The sequence below is a fragment of the Narcine bancroftii genome, chromosome 2 (genome assembly GCF_036971445.1).
Source record: "Narcine bancroftii isolate sNarBan1 chromosome 2, sNarBan1.hap1, whole genome shotgun sequence".
In the NCBI taxonomy this organism is placed as follows: domain Eukaryota; kingdom Metazoa; phylum Chordata; class Chondrichthyes; order Torpediniformes; family Narcinidae; genus Narcine; species Narcine bancroftii.
In genome coordinates this window covers 301,673,623-301,689,145 of record NC_091470.1, presented here as the reverse complement: position 1 = coordinate 301,689,145, position 15,523 = coordinate 301,673,623, and the positions used below count along the sequence as shown (strand labels likewise).

Here is a 15,523-nt window from a genome sequence, read left to right as displayed (position 1 = left end):
ATCAGCTCCAGTTGACCTGACCAGGTTTCTTATTTTGGCTGTTCTGCAAAATCCATTTTTGTTGGAAATGAATAAAACTCTGGCATGGAAGCATGGTTGGCGTGGCGGCCAGCACTAGCGATCGGGACCTGGGTTCAAATCCAGGGCTGACTGTAAGGAGTTTGTATGTTCTCCCCGTGTCTACATCAGTTTTCCCTGGGGGCTCTGGCTTCCCAGTTCAAAATGAACTGGGGGTGTGGGTTAATTGGGTGTAAATTGGGAGGCAAGGACTCATAGGTCGAAATGGCCCGTTACTGTGCTGTATGTCTAAATATAAAAAAATTACATTAAAATTAAAATTTAATTTAATAAATTTACATTTAAACTAATTTCTGTGGCATGTTAAAAATGTGTATGCATTGTCCAGGATCTTTCTTGAATCATGTTGGCTAAATACCTCTCTTACACCTGAATATTGCTTTGTTCTTTCTGATCAAATACATTGTTTTTATTCAATATGACATTTTTTCCCAGCTAGAAAAAAACAGTCATTTATAACATGGGCAGTCACAGAGTTAAGGATTCTGCTCCTGATAACTGTTCGTAAATCGATTTTTGCAAGTTGTAAACATCTGTTCACTATCACTACCCAGTTTGTTTACTCTGAATTCACTTGCCACAATCCCCTCTCTTCATTGCATGAGCACTGCCCATAATTAAATTAACTGAATTATTACTATGTCCAGACATTAATGAAACATTTTATTATTATTTTCACTAGCTAATAAATTGCTTTGAAAATGTATTATGAGAAACACAAATAATACTTTCATATAACATTCATCAACACAACATTTTAAAGAATATTTAAGTCAAACTAGCTAACAACTCTCTTGAACTAGCAGAATGTGTGGCATGGTTCATGTAGCAGTTTGCATGATGTTATTACAGTGCTAGTGACCTGGGTTCAAATCCGACACTGACCTGTAAGGAGTTTGTGCGGTATTTCCCTGTCAGCATACTCTGGCTTCTTCCCACCCACCAAAACGTATGTGGTTGCAGATTAATTGGGCGGCATGTGTTTAAGTGGCTGGAATTGACTTCTACCATGCTGAATTTAAAATTTGTGGCTATACGGTTAGCTCAACCCTGTTACAGTACCAGCGAATTGGGTTTGAATCCAACTTTGTCTGTAAGGAGTTTATACATTCTCCTTGTATCTGCATGGGTTTGCTCTGGGTGCTCTGTTTTCCTCCCAACCTTCAAAATGCTTGAGAGGTTATTTGCGTGGCAAGGGCTCGTGGGCCAGAAGAGCCTGTTACGGTTCTGGATGTCTAAATTTAAATTAAAAAAAAAGCCGATCAGACCATAAGATAGAAGAGCAGAATTGAGCCATTCAGCTCATTGAGTCTGGCCTGCCATTCCTTCCTATCTGATTTTGCAACCTTTTCAACCCCAAATTCCTGCCACTGCCAAAGTTCTTTGATTCTGTTGTCTGTCTCCATCTTAAATATACTCACTGACTTGGTCTCCACTGCCAGCTATGGCCATGAATTCCATAGATTCACCACCCACTGTGTAAAGAAATTTCTTCTCATCTCTGTTCTAAAAGGATGTTTTTTTTATATTCTGAGGCTGAGCTCTCTGCTCCCAGATTCCCCTGCCATGGGAAACATCCTGCCTACATCCACTCTATCCAGGCTTTTCAATATTGCATGGTTTTCAATGAAATTTCTCCCTTCATTCTAAACTCCAGCGAGTACAGTCCTTTCATTTCAGAGATCATTCTCGTAATCCTCCTCTGGATCTTTTGTTATGGTCACAATACAAACTTCAATATGGTTATTGTCAGAATGCAGACATCACAAAATAGAGACAAATTACTTTAAAATTAGTAGTCTCAAATTTGGTATAGAGAAATTTTTTTTTTATATCTTGGAGAGACCAAGGTATTACTGCATTATTGAGAATAGCTACAAATGTAAAGTTCAATGAAGATATGAACACTTACCTTTGCTTGTTTTCCGTCTAATTTTCTGACGCTTCACAGTTTTTACTGTGTCTATTTCTGAACGGTTATTTTAGCAGGTAATCCTGAAATTCATTCTCTGAAAGATTAAAAACATCAACAGTACACTCTTCATTTTGAATCAAAAACAAATTGTAAAATGAAAGGAGCCCGTAAACTTTATTACAATCCTATTTTAAATGTTAATTTGGTCATTTTTGCCTAATATTTAATTATTCCCAGCTTAGTGAAACAAATTTTGATGTTGCCAGGTTAAACAGTAGGTAGAGCACCAACAGTTGCACTCACAGGCACCAGCAATTCCAGTTTCATAAAGAAGGACTTTATAAAGCAAAGGGTTACATTTAATTTAACTTTATTGGAGATTGATGGTATTAACTAAAAGTTATCTTTGTTTGAAATGTATTAGTCAGGAAGGTGCAGCCTTGACTTCCTAAGGAGGTTAAGGAGGGCAAGGCTACAGGCCTCCATCGTGACAACATTTTACTGGAGCACAATTTAGAATGTCCTGTCTGGCTGCAACTTTGTGTGGTCTGGTAGCTCTGAAGCATCAGACCGGAAGTCAATGAAGAGGATAATCAAGAAGATCATTTGTGTTTCCCTTTCCTCTCTTGGTGACATTCCCTGGGAGCAATGCTTAAATATGACTCAAAGTATTATTGACGACCCTTGCCGAATGTCATGCAGTATCTTTCACCTGCTACCATCAGGAAGAGGTGTGTTTGTGTGAGAGAGAGAGTGTGTGTGTGTGTTTGTGTGAGAGAAGTGAGTCAGTGTCTATAGCCCAAAAGTTGGAACTTTTTGGGTTAAAAAAAATCAATGAAAAAAATGATATGCAGAGAATTATAGCTGAACACTATGTAACAGAGAGGAAGTTTGAAGGGGGAGGAGTTAAAACAATTTCCTGAGAATAAAACCCTGAGCAGCAGTTACATTTGGAAAAGATGGAGCTAGGAAAATATTGAATTGAAAAAAAAAGGACATATGCAGCATGAGTTAGAAAAACTTAGATTTCACACACACATATTTTCTATTATACATTTTTGTATATATACAATTATTATGTGCTCTATATTATGTTTGTATGTGTGTGCAGTACAGTCGGGAGAAATACTGCTTTGTCTGGTTGTGTATGTAGAGTCAGATGATAATAAACCTGAAGTTAAAAATGAACTTAAAATAAAATTGTTAATTTCTATTTGTTTTACAACTAAACACCAATGTTCAGAAATGGGATTTTGTTATAGAATTATGTTGTTATTAATCTTTACATTATAAAATATATACTATTTTTAGTAAAGACTCTGTGGTTTGGAAACAGGGGAAATATACACTTACACAGATAAAACACAAACTGGAAACTGTTTGAAGCTGGAGAGTGATAAACCTAGAGTTGATCATTGCATTGAAAGTTTGAAACAAGGAATGTTTTCTCAGAAAGGCACCTGTGTACACAAACAGCCATTTTCTTGTTGGCCTGTGTAGAACAACCTGGAGACAAACTGCTCATTAACTCATACTTTTGGACAAATTGGAGATTGAAACCTAAAAAATATTATGTAGTGATCAAAGCAGTATTCTGATTAAAGACACTTGAAGCAGCATTTTAAATATAATGAACCAATTTCTTCTAAAGTCAGAAATGCAGTAACATTCTATGTGAAAGGACTATTCTTGTGTTCTTCTTGTCAAGGGAGGAACACAGGATCAAATTGGCTTTGGAATAGATGGCCATTTTGACTGTCTATCTATGTTAAGAGAGAGGAGTACTACTGTGCCATTGCAATGATCATTTCATCTAAAACCCTTGGCTGGGCTTGTGAAATCATCATGGAAATTGCATTTCATAACCTCCATGCAAGAGAGGGGAATTGTGAAAAAAATTATTCATATGAAGAATCATGTCACTGAAAGCAACTCGATAACAATTCACGAGTTTTGAGAAGTCTAACGACTTGGCCCCTCATCTACTCCAAGATTATTTTTGAACAACAGTTTAAAAATTTTGAGTTTCAACACAAAAGATTTATAAGACTCAACTTTGAAAAAGACTTTACAGAATCATGCCTGATCTGTAATGCTTTGGGATCGGCCAAACACACACATTTGCATATAGTGGGGTTAAGTTTAGAGTTAAGTAAAAAATGCTATATTATTAATTGGTATTAATATAAACTATTGTTTTGAAGATACCATTGTCTTAGTCAATTTCTATTGCTGCTGGTCTAGGTCATAACAAATTGGGGGCTCATCCGGGATAAAACCAAAATTGGAACTTACTGATCGATAAATTTTCTATTGGTTGGGCTAATTTTTTAAGCCAATTAAAAGGCTTGTATTTGTGGAATCAGCAGCAATAGATATTGATACATTTTTTTTGGAATCATCAAGCTCTGCAGATTTGCAGATGGCGAAAAGAAGTGAGTCAATGTCTATAGCCCAAAAGTTGGAACTTTTTGGGTTTAAAAAAAATCAATGAAAAAAATGATATGCAGAGAATTATAGCTGAACACTATGTAACAGAGAGGAAGTTTGAAGGGGGAGGAGTTAAAACAATTTCCTGAGAATAAAACCCTGAGCAGCAGTTACATTTGGAAAAGATGGAGCTAGGAAAATATTGAATTGAAAAAAAAAGGACATATGCAGCATGAGTTAGAAAAACTTAGATTTCAGGTGAAGAAGAAGAGGGAAAAAAAGGGAAGAAGCACATAAATAAAGAGAGTAAGCCGATAAGCAAAGGTAGTTTTTAATGGAGCTAGAAAAACATAAAGCAGAGGAAGCCAAAAAAAAAACAAAGGGAGCTTGAAAGCAAGAAGAGAGAAGGCAATCAATTTCTTAGTTCTTGTGAGAGTTTTATGACTAGTAGAGATGTGACATTAGTTCCTCCATTCAATGAGGCTGTAATTGATAAATATTTTCAGCATTTTGAGAGAGTTGCTGAGAGTTTAAAATGGCCAAGAAACCATTGGTCCCTCATGTTAAAAAGTGTGATTAAAGGGAAGGCTCAGCAGGCGTACCATCCAACAAGTTGCTAATTATGATACTGTAAAGCAAAAGCTGTGCTTACGGCTTATGAATTGCTTCCAGAAGTTTATAGACAAAACTTCAGGAATTTGAGAAAATTGGTGGCCCAATCTTATATGGATTTTGCATATGCTTTGACCAATGGTGTACATCAAAAGAGATAAATGGTAACCATAAAAGACTATAAGAGTTGAGGAAATTAAAAGGTGCATTCTAATGACATAAAAGTATATTCAGATGAGAAGAGAGTGGAAACTTGGCAAGATTCTTCTAAATTTACCGATGAGTGTGCTTTAGCTCACAAATGTTAGATTTGTACCCAAAAGACCTTTCCAAAAGAAAATAAATGGTGAAATATTGGTAGGGATAAAGAAGAAGGGAAGCAAGAAAAGGAAAAACCTCTGGGTCCACTTTGCCACTATTATAAGAAACCTGGCCATGTGATAGCAAAGAAAGGGAGGCATCGTCAGATACCTGTATTCAAAGAGATGAAACACATAGAAATAAAAAGGATTTGGACCTGCTGGTAAAATTAGGGAGGAATTCAAATATTTTGTATCAGAGGGTAAGGCTTCATTAGAGGAACCCAGTTAGACAGTGTTTTGGAGTTTGGTGATAAGACTGCAACGGGTGAAATTAGTTTGATTTGCAGTTTGGAGCATGATTTGTTGATACCTCTGCACAAGATCATGTTGAAATCAAAATTAGTTAATGGACTTGCTAAGATAGGGATCACATTAAGTTTACCAGTGGAGAGTGTTTCTTTGTTATTGGAAAATGATCTGGCAGAAGGTAAAGTTGTCCCTGCTGTAAAGTTAACAGATAAGCCAGGCATTGATGAGACAGAGACAGATTCTGATAATACACCCAGCTTGTTCAGTAACACAGGCTATGGCTCAAAATCTTGCCAGTGAAGATGATGCTGTAGAGATTGATTTAAAATGGACAGAAGTCTGTGGTGGTGCACAACAGTAATCGGGTTGTAATGACCTGCCAAAGGATTGTCATTATCTCAAAGGGTGTTATAAAGAGGCAGAACAGAGATCGTGATCTGACTGAAGTGAGAGATAAGGTTCCCTCTGCTGATGAAATTGAGAAAGTGCCAGTTGGAAATTACTTCAAGGAAGATCTGTTTATGAGGGAGTGAAGATCACCTGATATCCCTGCTGTGGTGTGCTGGTAGCCAGAATCAGACACACAAGGTAAAGACTGTACAACAGGCTTTAATCCACAAAGACTTCCACAGAGCCAGGCTGGCTGTAGCTGCAGTAACTCTGAGTGAGCTTCGGGAGGCCGGCACAGGCTTATATCCCGGAGGGTGATTTAACACCCGACTGGGTGGGGCTCGATCCCTTCAGGCTGACTGATTGACAGCCGGCCAGGTGTTGTCCTGTCCCCTTACAGTCCTGCAGGTACAGGTGTTACCCCCTGCAGTAGGCGTACACCACACCTGCCAATGAAGAATGGGCAGTTGTTCACCAGGTTATAGTTCCTAAAATCTATAGGGATGAAAGTTTAACTTTGGCACATAGCACACCTTTAGGTGGTCATCATAGGAAAAGAAAACTATAAGATTATGAAATAATTTTATTGGTCTAGTTTGAGAAAAGATGTTATGATATTTTGTCGGACTTGTCATACTTGTCAGGTTGCAGGGAAACATAATCATGGTCCCAGAGTGGGTCTTTTAAAACCTGCTTTTGACAAACCCATTTCTAAAGTTATGGTGGATTGCATTAACCCATTATTCAAAACAAAAACTAGGAATCAGCATTTTCTAATTGTCACGTGTACGGCCTCAAGGTTTACTACTTAAAAATATTCAAGCTAAAACTGTATTGAGAGCTCCTGTGAATTTTTTCTCATTTTTTTTGGTCTGCTGAAAGAGATCCAATCAGATCAGGGGAATAATTTTATGTCAGGATTGTTTCAGCAGTTAGTTTATAGATTGGGACCTAAACAGATCACATCATCGACATATCATCAAGAATTTCATGATCCTTGGAGAGGTTCCATTTGACCTTAAAAACCAAGATGAGGTCAAATAGTGAGAATGAGAAGAACTGGGATGAAGGTGTTTAGTTTGCAGTAAGAGAGTTTGTACAAGAATCATAAGGCTTTAGTTTTTTTGAGTTGGTATTTGGACATCAAATTAGAGAACCTTTAATGTTGTTGAAGGAACAATGGGTTAATAAGGAAGTACAGTTGAATTTGTTAGATTATGCTTCAAAGTTCAAAAATCATTTGCAGAAAGTCTGTAAAATAGCTGAAGATCATTTGAAAATGGCTCAAGATAAAATGAAAGTGTGGTACAATAAAAAAAATGTGAGTGAGAATTTTTAAACCAAGGGATTATAGTGTTAATTCTGTTCCCTATAAATTCTAATCCTCTTAGGGAAAGTTTTCAGGACCGTACGAGATAGAATCCAAGGTGAATGAAGTCAACTACGTAGTTAAAATACCTGAATGAATAAGTAAAACACAGAATTGTCATGAATATGTTAAAACCTTAATATGAGAACTTGGATGTTAGCCAGAAGCTGTCTTCATCAGAGGTATTGGTTGTGGATAAAATGAAGAGTTTGTGGATCATGAGATGATACATGCTGACCCTTGTGAGGGTCTCTTCAAACAAAACATTGCTCTAGTTCTTCTGTCTAATTCAAGTATTTTTGCAGAATTTGGATGATAAATTGGCTCATCTGCAGCCCCACAAAAAGGAACAAATGAAACAGTTAATTTTAAAATTTAGGAACGTGTTTCCAGATGTGCCTTAGAGAACTTCAATAGCTTGTCATGATGTTGATGTTGGAGATGCAAGGCCTATCAAACAACATCCATAATGAATGAATTTTTAAAATTGTAAACTGGTAGATCAAGAGATTGAAAACATGTTAAAGAATGATATTGTTGTTATTATTATCCCAGAGTGGATTTCACCTTGTGTCCTGGTGCCTAAATCAGATGGGATGGTGAGACTTTGACTGACTATAGAAAACTTAATGAGGTAGCAAAGACAGATGCTTATCCTATCCCTAGGGTGGATGATTGTTGAGACAAGGTTGGAAAGGCTAAGTTTCTTATGAAGATGGACTTATTAAAAGATTACTGATGTTCCCTTAACAGAGAGAGGAAGGGAAATATCTGCATTCGTAAACCTATCGGGTTTATATGAATACAATATTCTAACATTTGGAATGAAAAATGCTCCAGGATTATTTCAAAGGATGATCCATTCTATGACTCAAGATTTAGATCATACTGATGATTTAGTTACTGGAAATGACACCTGGAAAGCACACATGATTTCATTAGAAAAATTGTTAACAAACTTTCAGAAGCAAACCTTACTGTTAACTAGCTAAATGTGAATTTGCCTTTCTACAGTGACTTATCTTGGTATGTTGGTGGGTAAGGAAAATAACCAACTGTCCACGCAAAGGTTCAGATGATTTCTGAGTTTCCCTTTAAGGAGATTTTTAGAAATGGTAGGGTATTATATAAAGTTTTGCAAAGAAAAAATGCTGATATTGTCTTTCCTTTGACTAAACCTGAAAAAGGGTGAAATGTTTATTTGGACAACCATTTGTCAGGAAGCATTTGACAAACTGAGAGAGATTTTGTATTACAAGCCTGTGCTTAATTCACCTGACTTTGAAAAGTCAGTTTCTTTAGCAGTTGATGATAGTGGTGAAGCTACAGGAGATGTGCTATTACAAAAGAATGTTTGTGATGATATTGCCAATCCAGTAGCTTATATATCTAAGAAATTCAATAAACATCAAAAAATATTTTTTCTATTATCGGAAAATAATCATTGTCCCTTGTATGGGCTTTGGAGCATTTTGAAGTTTGCATTTCCAATGCTTGGGGACCACAATCCTTTAGTGGTTTTGAGTAGAATGAAAAATAAAAATAGACAATTATTAAATTGGAGTTTAATTTTATGATGATATTATTTAATGATAACCCATATTAAATACAAGGATAATGTCATTGCTGGTTGCCTTTCAAGATGTTGAATTTGCTATGTGGCTGGAAAAAAATAATATTCATCTATGTTATATTGTATAACATTAGAATTCAATATCTACAAGAAAAATTGTAGATTGCATTTTAACATTTTGTTCTTAAAAAGCTCAAAAAATTCTCCATTGGAAGGAGGTATTACAGAATTATGTTATTATTAATCTTTACATTATGAAATATATATATTTTTAGTATTGACTGTGTGGGTTTGGAAACAGGGGAAAGACACACTCACAACGATAAAACTAGAGTGGATTATTCCATTGAACATTTGAAACAATGGATTTTTTTCCAGAAAAACACCTGTGTACACAAACAGTAATTTACATGTTGGCCTGTGTAGACAATCCAGAGACCAACTACTTGTTAATTCATACTTTTGGAGAAATTGGTGATTGAAACCTAAAAATCCATGTAGTCATCAAATCAGTCATCTGGTTAAAGACACAAAGTGTTTTAAATGAAATGAACCAATTTAATCTGGTCATAAATATAGTACCCTTCTATTGGCAAGGACTGCTATTGTGTTCTCTTTATCAAGGGAGGGACACAGGATCAAAGTGGCCTTGGAAAAGATGGCCACTTTGACTGTCTATCTTTAAGAGAGAGCAGTGCTACTGTGGCCATTGTAAGGGTCATTTCATCTAAAACCTTTGTTGTGAAATCATCATGGAAATCACAAGTTCTGTCACCTCCATGCAAAAGTGGGGAATTGTGAAAAAAAATTGTTCATATAAAGAAACATTTCTGTGAAGGCAACTCAACAAGAATTTGTTAGTTTTGAGAGGTCTGATAACTTGGCACCTCACCTATTCCATAATTATTTTTGAACAACAGTTTAAAAATTCTGAGTTTGAACACAAAAGAATTATAAGACTGAACTTTTCAGAATCATGTCTGATTTGTAATGCTTTGGGATCTGCCAAACGCACGCATATATACATTTGCTCATAGTGGGGTTAAGTTTAGAGTTAAGTAAGAAATGCTATATTATCAATAGGTATTAATATAAATTATTGTTTTGAAGATACCATTGTCTTGGTAAATTTCTATTGCAGCTGGTCTAGGTCGTAACATGCCTCTTTCACCAATTCAACATCTGATAATTAGCATATTTGAACTATTAAATTATGAAATATTCACCTTTGTTTCTTCCATTACGTAGAATGTGGTTCAAGCAAAGTACTGTCGCCTCCATTTTATAAAACAAAACAATATGATCAGTTCAAAAGGCAATCTATAATCTTTCTGATGTTTGTTAGTATTAACCAGTAGTTAATCAAATATATATCTTTGCTTACATTTGGGTTTATGTTTTGACAGGAACATTACTCCATTCTGATTTTAATAGAACTTTTGCTTTATTTCATATTTTGATACATGGTAAAGTTTCAAGCTCAATAGTAGAACTTTTCTATCTGAAAATATTGTGTTATGAGCCCAAAGAACTCAAAATCTAGCAGCAGGAGAAATTCACCAAGACAATGGCTACTTAAACAAAACTGATTTTTTTTCCTGATTACACAACAATGAGATCAATACTTAACTTATTACTATTAGCTAAACTTAAGCTAACTTAACCACCTTCTATTTCTAAGCACACTTGTGTTTATGTGTTCAAGAAAGTTATTTTTCACTATCAAATTATTCACTTTTCACTTCTTCAAGTTGACTAGTATCAGGCTGTGCACAGAATTAAGCAGTTAATATATTCATCAGGCTCTGGTGCTTGAAGTTGTAACTGCTTTGGGGGGGGGGGGTCTCTGTTGGTTTCAGAGAGATATTAGTTGTTTGTTGGACACACAAACTGACCTCCTTCAATCAGTAACAGAAGTGTCCGACTGAAGAAACTTTCCCCCTCGTGGGTTTACCAAAACTTAACCTCTTCTTCAAAGGTTACCATAAGGAGTTTTTTTCCCCTCTATTCCAGGAGAAACACAATAACCAGCCACAATTGCTCCAATTGACTACAGAGATTTAGAATTTTCTGAACTCAGAGCTCAAAACCCATCTTGAAATGGGGTCTTGCAGCAGGTCTGCCAACTTGCAGCCTTCACACAAACTGTTGCAGAATACTCTGATAAACAATGGATGTTTTCTCTCTGTTTGCAAAGCCACATTTCCCCTGTTGGGACAACAAACTTCAACCAGACATCTCAATCTCTGGCACCAGTTTAAAAGCAAAAGAGTTCTCAGTTCTTGAGCCTGGACACTGTTCAAACATGCTGGTTCATTAACATCTATTTGTGAAGCTCTCATAAACACTTTCTATTGTTTCTGCAAAGTCAACTGTAAACACAAAGTCTACCCTTGCATAATTCTTGCATGGAAAATGAGATACTTGTTTGTGAAATGTGAATGAACAACTAAACCTCATAATTTTACCCTTTTAAGATATATTTTATCATAATTTTATTAACTTATCCCATTACACTCTCCCCAACAAAGGAATATTAGCTCTCCTTTATATCCTAAACTAATTTCTAACTTTACACTCACTACAGTGATAAAAATACACATAATATAACATGTTACAGCAATCTATCACAATAATGAAAGTTTTAACCTTTGGATAAGCAATTGCTATCACATTATTTGCACTTTAGATATGATTAATTTGCAGATTATATTCTTGCAAGATCAAACTCCAATTTAATGATCTTCTATTTTAATTCTTCATTTTATTCAAAAACACCAAAGGATTGTGGTCAGTAAATATCATTACTGGTTCATGGGTAGTGCCTAGATACTGATCAAAATTCTATAGAGCGAGTAGTAGAGAGAACTGTTTCTTCTCAATTGTGGAATAGTTCATTTGATGAACATTGAGGTTTTTTTAAGTCGGCAACTGGCTTGTCAGTTTCATCATCATGTTTATGTTACAATGTTGCACCTGCCACCCCTTCACTGGCATCCACTGCTAAAAAAAATGGTTTGTCAAATCAGGAGATTTTAAAACAGGGATATGGCACAGCATCTCCTTTAAATTCTCTAAAGCTCTCTGACAAGATTTTGTCCACATAAATTTCTACATCTTCATGAAAAGATTGGTTAAAGGAAGAGCAATATTTACCAAGTTCTTGCAAAACTTCATATAATATCCTGCCAGTCCTAAAATCTTCCTCACTGCTTTCTTACCATTGGGAATAGGGAATTCAGAAAATGCAAGCATTTTTACTTGAATAGGAGCAACTTTGCCCTGAACAACTACATTTCCTATATATGTCACAGTAGCGTGTCCAAATTCAATTTTAGCAGAATTTACAGTTAAATTTGAAAACAGCTTTTCCAATTCCATCAGATGTTCTTCCCATGTGTCACTTTTTGAGACTGTCATCAATATAAGCATCTATATATTTTAAACCTTGGATTACAGAATTTATCATCCTTTGGAATGTCACAGGGCCATTTTTCATGCCAAAAGATAGCACATTATATTTGTACAAGCCTGATGGTGTCACAAATGTGGAAATACCCCTCCCTGATTCTGTTAGTTGCATGCACCAGTTCAACCCTTCAACAGATCTACCTTAAAAGAAATATAGCTTTCCCAATATTATCAATACAATCAACAATTCTAGGAATAGGATAAGCATCTGTTTTGGTTACTGCATTAACCTTCCTGTAATCTGGACAGAATCTAAGAGTTCCATTTGTTTTAGGTACCAGAACACAAGAGGAACTCCAATTTGAGTTTGAAGGTCTAAGAATATAATTTTCCAATATGTATTCCACCTCTTGATCTGTTATTTTACTCTTTTCAATGTTTATTCATTAGGGGTGTTGTTTTATGGGACTCATTTCTCCTGCATCCACATCATGATAAATCACTGATATCCTATGCGGCACATCGGGAAACAAATTTGCATATTGCAAAAGGAACTGTTTCAACTGCTTTTGTTCTTGAGGCTTAAGATGACCCAACTTTTCCTCCAAATTTTTCCAAATTGTTGAGATAGACAGGTGCACGGGAACTAGGGTTTTTTTAAGGTTACCCTCACAAGATTCAGTTTTCTTAATCCTATTATCCATAACTTCCTCAACCCTGTCAACAACTAGCACCTCGGATACTGACTGTTCTTCTCTACCATTGTTTCCACAGTAAGGTTTCAACATGTTGATATGACAAATCTGGGTTTTATTCCTACGATCTGGAGTGTCTAATCACATAGTTAACATCATTCAGCTTTGATTTTACTTTATATGGTCCAGGAAATTTTGCTCTAAGAGGATTGTTGTGTTGGGAACAAAGTTGATACTTTATTTGCTGGCTTAACATTCCTCACTTGAGTCTCCCTGTCAAATAATTGCTTCATTTTACCCTGAGCCATTTTAAATGTTCACATTTTTTGTAACTGATCTTTAAATTTAGAAACATAATTCAGAAAAATCCAACTTTACATCTTCATTAACTCACTGTTCTTTAAACAACATTACAGATCTTCTAACCTGATGTCTAAACAATAATTTCAACTGCATATAACAGTAAATTAATATATTTGTCCCAATTATTTCTATTCTCCAGACAATAAATCCTCATCATATTTTTAAGAATAGAATGAAAGCTTTCCAAAGCTCCCTGAGTTTCAGGATGGAATGCAGATAAAGTGATCTGTTTAATTCCCAGCTCATAAATCAACTGCTGAAACAATCCTGATATGACATTAATTCCTTGATTGGTCTGGATCTCTAAAGGTAACCCAAAAACTGTCAAAGTTTTCCAAAGCCTTTAGCACTGTGTTTGCTTTCATATTTCTCAATGGTATATCCAGAAGTCATACACATAATTATTAATAAGTGCTATTCCCAGCTTTTGTTTTAGGAAGGGGGCCCATACAATCGACATGAAGGGTTCCCCAACAATAGTAATAGGTTGCAAGGGAGCTACCAGAGGACCCTAGTTGGGTTTTCCCACAATGTGACAAAGTTGACATGTCCGGCAACAATTTACAACATCCTTCTTCAGACCAGGCCAGAAAAGTTGTTTCAAAATTTTATTCATGGTCTTCTTTACACCTAGATGATTTCCCAAATGTGTACTATGGACCAAATTTAAAATTTCATTCTGGTAGGCTTTAGTAATGACCACCTGATGAATCACCACCCATTCTTCATTGCAGGGACATTAAGAGGTCTGCATTTCCTCATTAACAATTCACTCTTTCAGTAATATCCATAGGGCATTTTTTTAATCTCCTCCTCATTCACACCCTTCTCCCCCAAGTCAGTTGAGAGCTGAATCTATCTTTTGCTCCTCAATGAACTCTTTCCTTGACAAATTTCCTTTCAAATTTAACCTACAACTTCTAGATCATTTCAGAAGTACTGGGCAAGTCTCTATCAAATGGATCTTCCTCTGCTCTCATCGATTTTTTTTGATGAAGGCGTTGCCACAGCACATGCAGGATATATCTCACAATCTTCGTCAACTTCATGCTAATTTGGCTTATTTGTAGATCACAACACTGACCCAACTTTATCCTCCACCAAGTCACTCCCTGATAAGAATGAAACTCCTCACTTGGGCATGGGCAACTTTGAAATAACTTCTATTACAACCGGCATTTTAACACAGTTTTGTGCAAAGCTATTGAATCTACATCTCCTCCAGCACCTCTAATCAAATTCGTCTCTCTTATGTTTATCTTTTATCAAAGGTTAAAACATTCTCTAACAACAGTGACTCAGCAGTCCCAGTATCTCTGAGAATTTTAATTAACTCTTGGGAAGTTCCTTCCTTTACTGAAATCAAGCCCTCTGATACAAAAGGTTTGAATACATTCAAAACATCCTTACCAGGTATGGAACCTCTGATCACATTAAGTTCAACTTTCTAAATTCAAGTTTCTGGTAATATTTCCTTTTCTCTCTTTTTTTTCAACACGAAACAATTTGCAAGAATGTGACCAGATTTCTTACAATAATGACAAAAAAACCTGAAATTCTATACTTTCCTAATTTACCTTCATCTTTTCTTTTAATATTTTCCTCAGACTTAATTTCAAGTTTTCAGGTCTGTTCCACATTAACCTTCTGAACAGGCTTACTATGTTGAAATGTGCTTTAGTGAGTTAAGGCATTTTCATCTGCTAATCTAGCTGATTTTTGCCACATCCCCACATCTTTTTTCATCCAGGTATAATTTGATATAATTGAGAACACACCTTTTAATTTCCTCAATTCATATCAATACTCCTATTCTGTTGAATCATTATTTATTCCTTTAGAGATGCGCCATCAGTCAAAACATAGATTTTTCAAGTGCAAAATCCATATAAGATTGGTTCCCTGCTTTCCTCGAATTTCTAAATTTTTGTCTATATGCTTCTAGAACCAACTCAAAAGCATTTAACACTGCTCGTTTAACAGTCTCATCATTTGCAACTTGCTCTGCATTCAAACTTGAGTATGGACTGTTGTGCTTTTCCCTTTATTTCACTTTGGAGCTTAAGAGGCCACTTT

General features: G+C 35.7%; 1 protein-coding gene across 2 annotated transcripts in view; it reads right to left on the bottom strand.

Moving 5' to 3' along the window:
• st18 (ST18 C2H2C-type zinc finger transcription factor) overlaps positions 1–15,523 on the bottom strand; it is a 184,293-nt gene that overhangs the window by 97,442 nt on the left and 71,328 nt on the right. For both annotated transcript variants that reach the window (XM_069921506.1, XM_069921507.1), the window contains exon 2: positions 1,991–2,087. The gene's annotated coding sequence lies outside the window, so the exon portion shown is untranslated. The remainder of the gene's footprint in view (positions 1–1,990; positions 2,088–15,523) is intronic.